General features: G+C 39.7%; 1 long non-coding RNA gene across 3 annotated transcripts in view; it reads right to left on the bottom strand.

Moving 5' to 3' along the window:
* Window positions 1–11778, bottom strand: part of LOC133535158 (uncharacterized) — a 122713-nt gene that overhangs the window by 78609 nt on the left and 32326 nt on the right. The gene's annotated exons all lie outside the window — the stretch shown is intronic.

Raw genomic sequence — 11778 nt, forward strand, 5'->3', positions numbered from 1 at the left:
CACAATAATAGCGTTATGCGTCAAATCCGGTCTAACATAACAAAACAAAAAATCGTCTTACAATGTGGCCATTCTTAAGTCAAAGATGCTGTGATGTAATCTTTGATATTTCTACCTAAATACATGTTTTCTGACAGATTGAAATAAAGTGTGTATTCTTATATAACCTGTTATGATTGATAGTTCACAATTACAGAATATTTAGTACGCTGAATATTACATTTTTGCAGTAAATACAGAAGGCTAAAACATCGTCATGCAGACATATGAATAGCATCAACTTGTTCAACGTGTAATGAATAGAATATCAGAAGCATTTATTGAGGTTAAAAATATCACAGATTACATTGACAAACATATTTGACAATCAAACATTTTGTGTTATTAATGCAGAAAGCTGGTATGTAAATATGGTGTAGTACCTCCTCTGAATGCAAGTGCTCCTACAGCAGGAATACAAATTCTGTATTCATACAAAATACAAACTCTGGCAAGACAACGCACTGCAGGTCATTTTATTTCATTGCCAATAAATGCATGATTATGTCCATTTAGTGTTGAGCTGTTTAAAATATCTGAATGAAAACAAAAAAAAGAAAATGCATCCATCTGTGATTACCGTATTTCCTTGAATTGCCGCCGGGCATAAAGTATGCGCCTGCCTTGAATTACTGTCGGGTCAAACTCGCTTCCCAAAATAATTAGCGCATGCTTAGTATTACCGCCGGGTCAAACTCGTGACGTCACGAGTGACACTTCCCCTGTCATCATTTTCAAAATGGAGGAGGCTGATTTCAATACCGGGAAATTGATATTGCATAAAGGGAAGAAGATTAAGAGCTATTCAGTAGGATTTAAGGTCCAAGCTTACATCACACTCAAATTTTAACTGCATACCTTTGGTAAGTGCCGGAGTGAGAAGAGGTTTTAAAATAATTAGCACATGTTTACTTTTACCGCATGCCTTTGGTAAGCGCAGGAGTGAGAAGAGGTTTTAAATTAATTAGCGCCCCGGCGGCAATTCAAGGAAATATGGTAATCGTGTTTAATTTTGAGTTAACTATGAACAGTGTAATTATTCGCAATTAATCAAATTAATTGTTTGACAGCCCAAATTCTTATCTTTTTAAATGACTAAATAAATAAAACATTTTGAGAGTGGTTTACATTTTGTGCTTCAACAACTCCGTAAGTTATTTACTGAAAAAAGAAGTGTTTATTTGTAAATCATAACATGGCAATTGTCAACATGATGAAACAAAAAAATCTAACTATTCTCAAAACTTTTAGTCTGCATATCTAGATTCAGTATGGTGAAAAGAGAAAAAGCCACCAAAATATGAGTGCCATACAAGAACTAAAACACTACACACAGGAAAACTCCAAATAAGTCAGGGTGAGATGTGACAGGTGGTGACAGTACACCTACTTTGAGACAAGAGCTATAGTCATGCATGCTTGCTTATGCTTTAAAGTCCAATCCAACAATTGCCACAACCACTTTTTACTGTCAACTGAGTTTCATTTTTTTAATGATTTCTGCAGGTGGTGTGCCTCTGGAGGTTTTCAATGTAAAAAGGTTGAAAAACACTGACCTAGCTCATAACATCACAATATATATCTGCCACCCAATCAACCTTTTGTTCTCCTTCTTTGTGGGTCAACACTTCCTGCTTCATGCTAAATTGCAACTTGTGATTGGATACTGACTTTGGAATGACAAGTGAGTCTCCAATCACAGTCTCGTTAACATCAGGCTACTGTCAACAACCTCTGATCTGATTGGCTATCACAACTGTCTGTCAACTGTATGTGTTCCCAAAGTCATCCAATCACAGGACGCCTAAATGTCACCTTCAAGGTGAGGCCAGCTCCATGGCCTCACTGACAACAACTCATGATCTGATTGGCTATGGCAATTTTCTATCAACTGTGAATGTGGCGACTTGTCCAGGGTGTACTCTGCCTTCCGCCCGAATGCAGCGGAGATGGGCTCCAGCAACCCCAAAAGGGACAAGCGGTAGAAAATGGATGGATGGCTATACGTCCCCGTTCACTTACAGTGCACACACATTGTTGATTCTGAAGGCCCCGGGCAGATCTTGTACAGCATGGCAACATAAACTAGCTGAATTCTGATTGGATAACAACTGTGAGCTAAAAACAACAGTACTGGAAGGAGCATCATGTGACATGAAGGGAATATGAATATGTTTACATATTTATGGAAAGTAGATTAAAAATGACTTGAATGATGATGATGATTAATGTAAGGCCAGCAGAGAAGACCTTGCTGGTCCTGACGACACACGACTGGATGACAGTCATAATTAATTGGAGAAACTGAGTGGAAAAAGAATGTTAATCAAATGATCAATTTCCAGTCATTGCAATTGCATAGAAAGTGGATCAGGTTTCTTGCCAGATATAAAATAAATTCCCTTGACATCTTGTACTGCTCATCACTTAGCCCACACAGCGAGGTAGCACTGCAACACTTTGCAGAGATTCATCCATCCATTTTCTACCGCTTATTCCCTTTGAGGTCACGGGGGGCAGATAGACAGACAACATTCACACTCACATTCACACACTAGGGACCATTTAGTGTTGCCAATCAACCTATCCCCAGGTGCATGTCTTTGGAGGTGGGAGGGGCCTATCCCCAGGTGCATGTCTTTGGAGGTGGGAGGAAACCCACGCAGTCACGGGGAGAACATGCAAACTCCACACAGAAAGATCCCGAGCCTGGATTTGAACCCAGGACTGCAGGACCTTCGTATTGTGAGGCAGACAAGAGACAATGAGATGTTCTTATTTAAACGGGGATAGCAGGTCCATTGTATGTGTCATACTTCATCATTTCGTGATATTGCCATATTTTTGCTGAAAGGATTAAGTAGAAAACAGCGACGATAAAGTTTGCAACTTTTAGTTGCTAATAAAAAAGCCCTGCCTTTACCAGAAGTAGCAGACGATGACGTCACCCCTTGATGGCTCCTCACATCCTCACGTTGTTTTTAATGGGAGCCTCCCACAAAAAGAGCTATTCGGACCAAGAAAACGACAATTTCCCCATTAATTTGAGCGAGGATGAAAGATTTGTGTTTGAGGATATTGATAGCGACGGACTAGAAAAAAATTAAATAAAAATCAAGTTAAAAATGAAAAAAACGCGATTGCATTGGGACGGATTCAGATGTTTTTAGACACATTTACTAGGATAATTCTGGGAAATCCCTTATCTTTCTATTGTGTTGCTAGTGTTTTAGTGAGTTTAATAGTCCCTGATAGTCGGAAGGGTGTCTCCACGGGTGTCTTGAGGCACAAGCTCAGCTGATCTCTGGTAAATGGCGACTTTTTAGCACAATTTTCTCACCGAAAACTGCTTTTTGACAAGTGGTCGGGATCCATGTTCGCTTGACCGCTCTGATCCATAGTAAAGTTTCAACTCCGTGAATTTTAAACAAGGAATCACCGTGTGTTTGTGTGGCTAACGGCTAAAGCTTCCCAACTCCATCTTTCTACTTTGACTTCTCCATTATTAATTGAACAAATTGCAAAAGATTCAGCAACACAGATGTCCAAAATACTGTGTAATTATGCCGTTAAAGCAGACGACTTTTAGCTGTGTGTGTGTGCAGCGCTAATATTTCCTAACAGTCTGTGACGTCACGCGTACACGTCATCATTCCGCGATGTTTTCAACAAGAAACTCCCGGGAAATTTAAAATTGCAATTTAGTAAACTAAAGCGGGCGTATTGGCATGTGTTGCAATGTTAATATTTCATCATTGATATATAAACTATCAGACTGTGTGGTCGCTAGTAGTGGCTTTCAGTAGGCCTTTAGAAAAACAAACAAATATTATATATATATATATATTTTATTATGTTGTCATCTTGATATTTTCCCCAGCCCTGTTTGATATGGCAGGAGTACATCATGGACTTGTTTACAACTTTTGAAAAGCATCAGACTTCAACACAACTGCTGTATAGATGAAAACTAGTATCTGTAATGGACAATCCCATCAAATATTACATAAAATGTAACTCTTTAACGCAAAAAAACCCAAAAAAAGGGCCAGCTGTGACAGCCCTCTTTATGGCACCTTACAGTGCACTCCAACAATAGCTTTACTATTGATTTGCCCAAAGCCTTCCTGTGCTTAATTCTTAGCCTTAAACAAACAGTGTGTCCTTTTAACTTATAGAGCTTCCATCAGGTGACACCTTAGGGCTTCTGTAAATACAAAAGCTGTAAAATCAATGACAGCTATATAATTGTTTGCACAGCAGGAGACCCATCAGACCGACCAGAAGCCCTCTGGTATTAACCCGGAGTAAAATTAGCATGTATCCAAACAAAGAGACGGCGCAATACAGGAAATGCAATCTTCTGGGCTTGTGCGGTCAACCCAGCGTGGCCCGAATGTCACTTTTGAAGGAGATGCACATCCTTTGCCATGTACTTAGTATCTCCAATCTGTCAATGCCACCACATGGTTTTAGGAACATGATGGGAGTCCTCACATGTTACAGAGAATGTGATGATGTTATATAGAAGATGCAAGTCTTCAGGAAATGAAGCGATGCAAACACGAGTGTGTAACTTGTCACAGAACGGGTGGGGTGAAGATCCATGTTGATCTGCTGGATTTGCAGCGGCCTTTCCACACCCAGCCTGAGGCCATGCCACGCCAAAACTTGCTGGCCTAATCTCTTGCAAACGGGGGCTGCTACTGGGAGATAGTGAGGCTGCCACCACTGGGAGGGGGGACTCAAATGCATTGTGCTTACCAGAGGTGATCTATTCCAAAAATGAAATGATTGATACCAGTTGGTATCGAATCGATACTAGCGTGGTGATACCAATATTATGCTGTTCTCGTCCTTGTTTATTAGTAGTTTTTTGCTTGTGTTTAGTGATTTTGTACCATTGACTTTATTTTGTTCAACCAATTGTGTGCAATACACGGGTGTCAGTACCAAAATGTATTTTGATACTTTTCTAAATAAAGGAGACCACAAAAATTGGCACTATTACCTTCATTTTACCAAAAAAAACTTTAGGGTACATGAAACATGTTTTTATTATTGTCATTTAGTCCTTCAATGAAATGTTGAACATACTAGACAACTTGTCTTTTAGTAGGAAGTAAACAAACAAAGACTCCTAATTAGTCTGCAGTAACATATTGTGTCATTTATACACCTATCATTTTATACACATTATGAGGGACAAACTGTAAAAATTGATAATTAATCCACATGTTCATTTACTGTTAATATCTGCATATTTTCTGTTTCAACATGTTCTATCTACACTTCTATTAAAATGTAATAATCACTTATTCTTCTCTTCTTTGATACTTGACATTAGTTTTGGATGATACCACACTTTTGTTATGGATCCGATACCAAGTAGTTACAGGATCATACATTGGTCATATTCTAAGTCCTCATGTGTCCAGGGACGTATTTGGTTACTTTAAAAACATAATATGAATTAAAAAAGGAAAAACGATTTTGTGACGATAAAAAATATCGATGTAATCATAGTAGTATTGACTAGATACGCTCCTGTACTTGGTATCATTACAGTGGATGTCAGGTGTAGATCCACCCATGACATTTGTTTACATTGTGACGGTGGTGAGCTATTGTATCCTCCTACACTGTGTAGTGAAGCATGTTTAGCTATTCCTCATCCTGCAGTGATAATGGTACTTGTAAGAAACTTACTTTATTTGTCACCATGGAGGCGAGGATTAGTGATTTAGAAGTAGCTAAAACACTGTGGATGGATGTTAGCCACTAACTAGCTAGCTATGTGTTAAAGCAGCTCTTCCTGAGGGTGTTTCAGTGTTACAACTTCACTTTTATCTTGACTTTTTACACCAAAACGCGTCCATTCTCCCTTTTCTGTCTACACACTGTGTCTGCTTGTAAGTACTCTGTGTGTGTGCGCTGCCCAACATGCTCCTCTGCTCGTAAAAGCAGCAATGTCATGACGTGACGACGATGCGCCGTCATGCCCGTTAAAAATATATACATTTGGAATCCACCCATCTATCCATTTTCTACCGCTTGTCCCTTTCAGGGTCGCGGGGGGTGCTGGAGCCTATGTCAGCTACATTTGGGTCGTCACCTCCTTGCAGGGCCAACACAGGTAGATAGAACCGGTACTTTTCAAACCGAGTTTTTGATTCATTAGTAGGCGATACTATACTAGTACCGGCATACCGTACAAGCATACACAGGAGTAATTGTTTTATTTTGTTAATACTGCTGCATTATCTTACATTGTTATATATGACCATATTGCTGCAGTGTTTACAAAAAAGTGTGTACAAAATATGGTTTGGCCTAGAACCGGTTTAATCCGATTCTAATCCTGATCAAGGCAGCAATGACCACATCTTTCGATGATCTTAAAAAAATGGCCAAGTAAAAAGTATCGGTACTGGCTCGATGTTTACAAAATGTTACCCTAGTTATGGAAAAGCTAACTATCGTACGTAACAAATAGTCAGTTTGTCCTCCAACCATTCAATCCAAAGAATCCCAGGCATAGGTGAGTCAGCCTCTGTGCTTTTCTTTCTTAATGACTACGCTGCAGAAAATAACATTTGTGTGTGGCAGCACTTTGATGAAGGGGAGGAAGACTATTGAACGCCAGGAAGAACTCACAGCAAAGTGATGTCCACTTGGCACTGCCCTCACCTCTTTCTGCCAACATCTCTTCAATAAATGCAAAAGTGAGGTAGAATCCTCATTTATCCATTTAATTAGTCATTTATATGTATTTTGCATTGTTTACTATTTGTGAAACTACAGTAGTACCTCAACTTACATGCTTACTTGTTTCTGTGACCAAGCTCTTAACTTAAAACACTTGTATCTCAAATCAGAGTTTCCCATTGAAACTGAAACCAAACCCCCAAAACAGCAATTTAAACTTGCAACATGATTTAAAAAACAACAACACATTTTTAGATTAGAAATATTGTTTGAAACTTTCTAATAGAATGTACAAAAAAAAACTACAGTAGTTTTTTGATGTAATATTAATGGACTTGTACGGTATCTCCTTCCAGCTGTATCCCCATCAAACACACCATCAGCAGCTTTTCTAAAATTTTCATCGATAAATGCCTGCCGTTTCGATATCAATTTGATAAGTATCATCCACTTCTTCTTTCCAGCGCAGTTCTTCACACCCACTTTCATCCTTCCCCAAAGTTATGTGGATCTCTAGTTGTAAGCGAACGCTAGCGAGTAAGACCAGATGTCATACAGGGGTTCACTGTGGAATTCGATACGCCAACTAATGGTGGGGACGCATGTAGCCAAAAGGTTTGCCTGCAAGTTAAAGCATAGCACTTAGCTGAGAGACAGCTCTTAAATTGAGTTTTTTTTTGATTGATTGATTGATACTTTTATTAGTAGATTGCACAGTACAGTACATATTCCGTACAATTGACCACTAAATGGTAACACCCCAATAAGTTTTTCAACTTGTTTAAGTCGGGGTCCACGTTAATCAATTCATGGTAGCACTCTATCACTGTTTTCATTCAAATGTGTTTTTGCATTAAAATGATGATTCTATTTACATTCAAAACACTTCCCTATTGTCTAGGTAATATTTATTTATTGGATATGATTTGGTGTTAATGTTGCTCCACGGTCACTTTAATCATGCATGTTTTGAGTCTGTCTGCAAGACGTCGGTTTTGTGGAGGCATTCCCAGATGGCAAATGAAACCAAGTCCCATCCTCTCCAAAAGTAACAAATTATCTTTTGAAAATGTACACAGTTTAAATAAATATAATGAAGACCAACATCACCGCTCATTTTTTTCAGACACAGTTGAAAACAAGCTTCATAAACATTATATAGATTCACCCGGTCACAACAATATATACTTGCTCTAGCTCAGATCGATACAGACTCCACAACATTTATGTCACTGCATGTCTTTGTTATTGTGAACATGCCATGATTTGATGAAAATGACACTTTATCCTGCCTTTTCCTTAAAGTTTCCTCAAACCAAGTAGTGATGTGGCAACTTCGCCGCCTTTTTCCATCTGAGTTCAATTCACCAGCTAGTCCAATCTCAATCTGGCCCAAATGTTGTGGACAAAAGAACACAAAAGTATTTGTTTTATACACATGGAGCAGACGGGAATAAATGTATGGAAGCTCCAGCTGTGTGGGCTCAGCAGACGGGGGGGCAATTTTGAGTTTGTAATACACAACACAATGCGATAGGACACCAAACTGTAGCGACTAAAAAACATCATATTACAGTATCTGTAATGCATTATTTGATGTTTTGTTAGTACACAGCTAGCTCGACAGTGTATTAAAGTGACTCACTCGATGGACAGTTGTGTGTTTGGTCCAGATGGCTGGGGATATTTTTATTCCGGTTTCTTTTGGGTAAGCACACCATTTACAGTATGTCGGCATGTGTCAAGTCACGCTGCCCTTACTCTCTTGGTCTCCTCCAAGTTCATCCTCTGTAAATTCAGCTTCAAAAAATAAGGTTGTGAATCCTAATTTGTCCAAAAATAGCCATCCTCACTGTCTATTAGCAAGTCTGCCATGACGCATGTTCGTCAAACTAATAATAATAATAACTGCTATAGCAGCCGCAACATTAATACAGCCACAACGACAACTCTTGCTGACCTACTGCCCTCGGTAATGGCACCATTCCCAAAGTATGTGGGCCCTGCGCGAAACCATTGATAACATAGCACCGCTAAAGTTAAAAAAGGCTCCAAAAAAGCGCACCCCGTGGTTTACAGAAGAAACTAGAGCTCAGAAATTATTATGTAGAAAGCTGGAACGCAAATGGCGCACGACTAAACTTGAGGTGCACCATCAAGCATGGAGTGATGGTTTAATAACTTATAAACGCATGCTTACCTTAGCTAAAGCTAAATATTACTCAAATCTCATCCACCGTAATAAAAATGATCCTAAATTTTTGTTTAGTACGGTAGCATCGCTAACCCAACAAGGGACTCCTTCCAGTAGCTCAACCCACTCAGCTGATGACTTTATGCAATTCTTTAGTAAGAAAATTGAAGTCATTAGAAAGGAGATTAAAGACAATGCGTCCCAGCTACAACGGGGTTCTATTAACACTGACACGATTGTATATACGGCGGATACTGCCCTCCAAAATAGTTTCTCTCGTTTTGAGGAAATAACATTAGAGGAATTGTTACAACGTGTAAATGGAATAAAACAGACAACATGTTTACTTGACCCTCTTCCTGGGAAACTGATCAAGGAGCTCTTTGTATTATTAGGTCCATCAGTGCTAAATATTATAAACTTATCACTCTCCTCGGGCACTGTTCCCCTAGCATTCAAAATAGCGGTTATTCATCCTCTTCTTAAAAGACCTAACCTCGATCCTGACCTCATGGTAAACTACCGACCGGTGTCTCACCTTCCCTTTATTTCAAAAATCCTTGAAAAAATTGTTGCGGAGCAGTTAAATGAACACTTAGCGTCTAACAATCTATGTGAAACCTTTCAATCCGGTTTTAGGGCAAATCACTCCACGGAGACAGCCCTCGCAAAAATGACTAAAGATCTATTGCTAACGATGGATTCTGATGCGTCATCTATGTTGCTGCTCCTCGATCTTAGCGCTGCTTTCGATACCGTCGATCATAATATTTTATTAGAACGTATCAAAACACGAATTGGTATGTCAGACTTAGCCCTGTCTTGGTTTAACTCTTATCTTACTGACAGGATGCAGTGTGTCTCCCATAACAATGTGACCTCGGACTACGTTAAGGTAACGTGTGGAGTTCCCCAGGGTTCGGTCCTTGGCCCTGCACTCTTCAGCATCTACATGCTGCCGCTAGGTGACATCATACGCAAATACGGTATTAGCTTTCACTGTTATGCTGATGACACCCAACTCTACATGCCCCTAAAGCTGACCAACACGCCGGATTGTAGTCAGCTGGAGGCGTGTCTTAATGAAATTAAACAATGGATGTCCGCTAACTTTTTGCAACTCAACGCCAAAAAAACGGAAATGCTGATTATCGGTCCTGCTAGACACCGAACTCTATTTAATAATACAACTCTAACATTTGACAACCAAACAATTAAACAAGGCGACACGGTAAAGAATCTGGGTATTATCTTCGACCCAACTCTCTCCTTTGAGGCACACATTAAAAGCGTTACTAAAACGGCCTTCTTTCATCTCCGTAATATCGCTAAAATTCGCTCCATTCTGTTCACTAAAGACGCTGAGATCATTATTCATGCGTTTGTTACGTCTCGCCTCGATTACTGTAACGTATTATTTTGGGGTCTCCCCATGTCTAGCATTAAAAGATTACAGTTGGTACAAAATGCGGCTGCTAGACTTTTGACAAGAACAAGAAAGTTTGATCACATTACGCCTGTACTGTATATACCTTTATATACATATATACATACATATATACCTATACTGTATATACCTTTATATACATATATACATACATATATACCTATACTGTATATACCTTTATATACATATATACATACATATATACCTATACTGTATATACCTTTATATACATATATACATACATATATACCTATACTGGCTCACCTGCACTGGCTTCCTGTGCACTTAAGATGTGACTTTATGGTTTTACTACTTACGTATAAAATAATACACGGTCTAGCTCCATCCTATCTTGCCGATTGTATTGTACCATATGTCCCGGCAAGAAATCTGCGTTCAAAGGACTCCGGCTTGTTAGTGATTCCCAAAGCCCAAAAAAAGTCTGCGGGCTATAGAGCGTTTTCATTTCGGGCTCCAGTACTCTGGAATGCCCTCCCGGTAACAGTTCGAGATGCTACCTCAGTAGAAGCATTTAAGTCTCACCTTAAAACTCATTTGTACACTCTAGCCTTTAAATAGACTCCCTTTTTAGACCAGTTGATCTGCCGTTTCTTTCCTTTTTCTTCTATGTCCCACTCTCCCTTGTGGAGGGGGTCCGGTCCGATCCGGTGGCCATGTACTGCTTGCCTGTGTATCGGCTGGGGACATCCCTGCGATGCTGATCCGCCTCCGCTTGGGATGGTTTCCTGCTGGCTCCGCTGTGAACGGGACTCTCGCTGCTGTGTTGGATCCGCTTTGGACTGGACTCTCGCGACTGTGTTGGATCCATTGTGGATTGAACTTTCACAGTATCATGTTAGACCCGCTCGACATCCATTGCTTTCCTCCTCTCCAAGGTTCTCATAGTCATCATTGTCACCGACGTCCCACTGGGTCATTATTGTCACCGATGTCCCACTGGGTGTGAGTTTTCCTTGCCCTTATGTGGGCCTACCGAGGATGTCGTGGTGGTTTGTGCAGCCCTTTGAGACACTAGTGATTTAGGGCTATATAAGTAAACATTGATTGACATTGATTGATTGATTGATTACAATGTACATGCGTTTGAATCCGAAAGTAGTAAGACGCATTTGTTGTCGGAAGTCAGAAGTGCGCTGCAATGGAAACAGAAATAAACACGCTGAGAAAATAAGTTTTGGTATTGATTAAAATGACCAAAATACAGTAAACATTACACACATTACATGCTGTTATGAACATGTCTGTTGCCATATTATCTATAGACTTGCAGTGTGTTTACATCAAATGTTGAAGGATGGTTTTGAAGTTTATTTAGAGGCCTTCCAAGGCTACAACGGTGCTATTAGCCGCATTTTGCAAGCTTTTTTTC

Source organism: Nerophis ophidion, linkage group LG16 (genome assembly GCF_033978795.1).
Source record: "Nerophis ophidion isolate RoL-2023_Sa linkage group LG16, RoL_Noph_v1.0, whole genome shotgun sequence".
Lineage (NCBI taxonomy): Eukaryota > Metazoa > Chordata > Actinopteri > Syngnathiformes > Syngnathidae > Nerophis > Nerophis ophidion.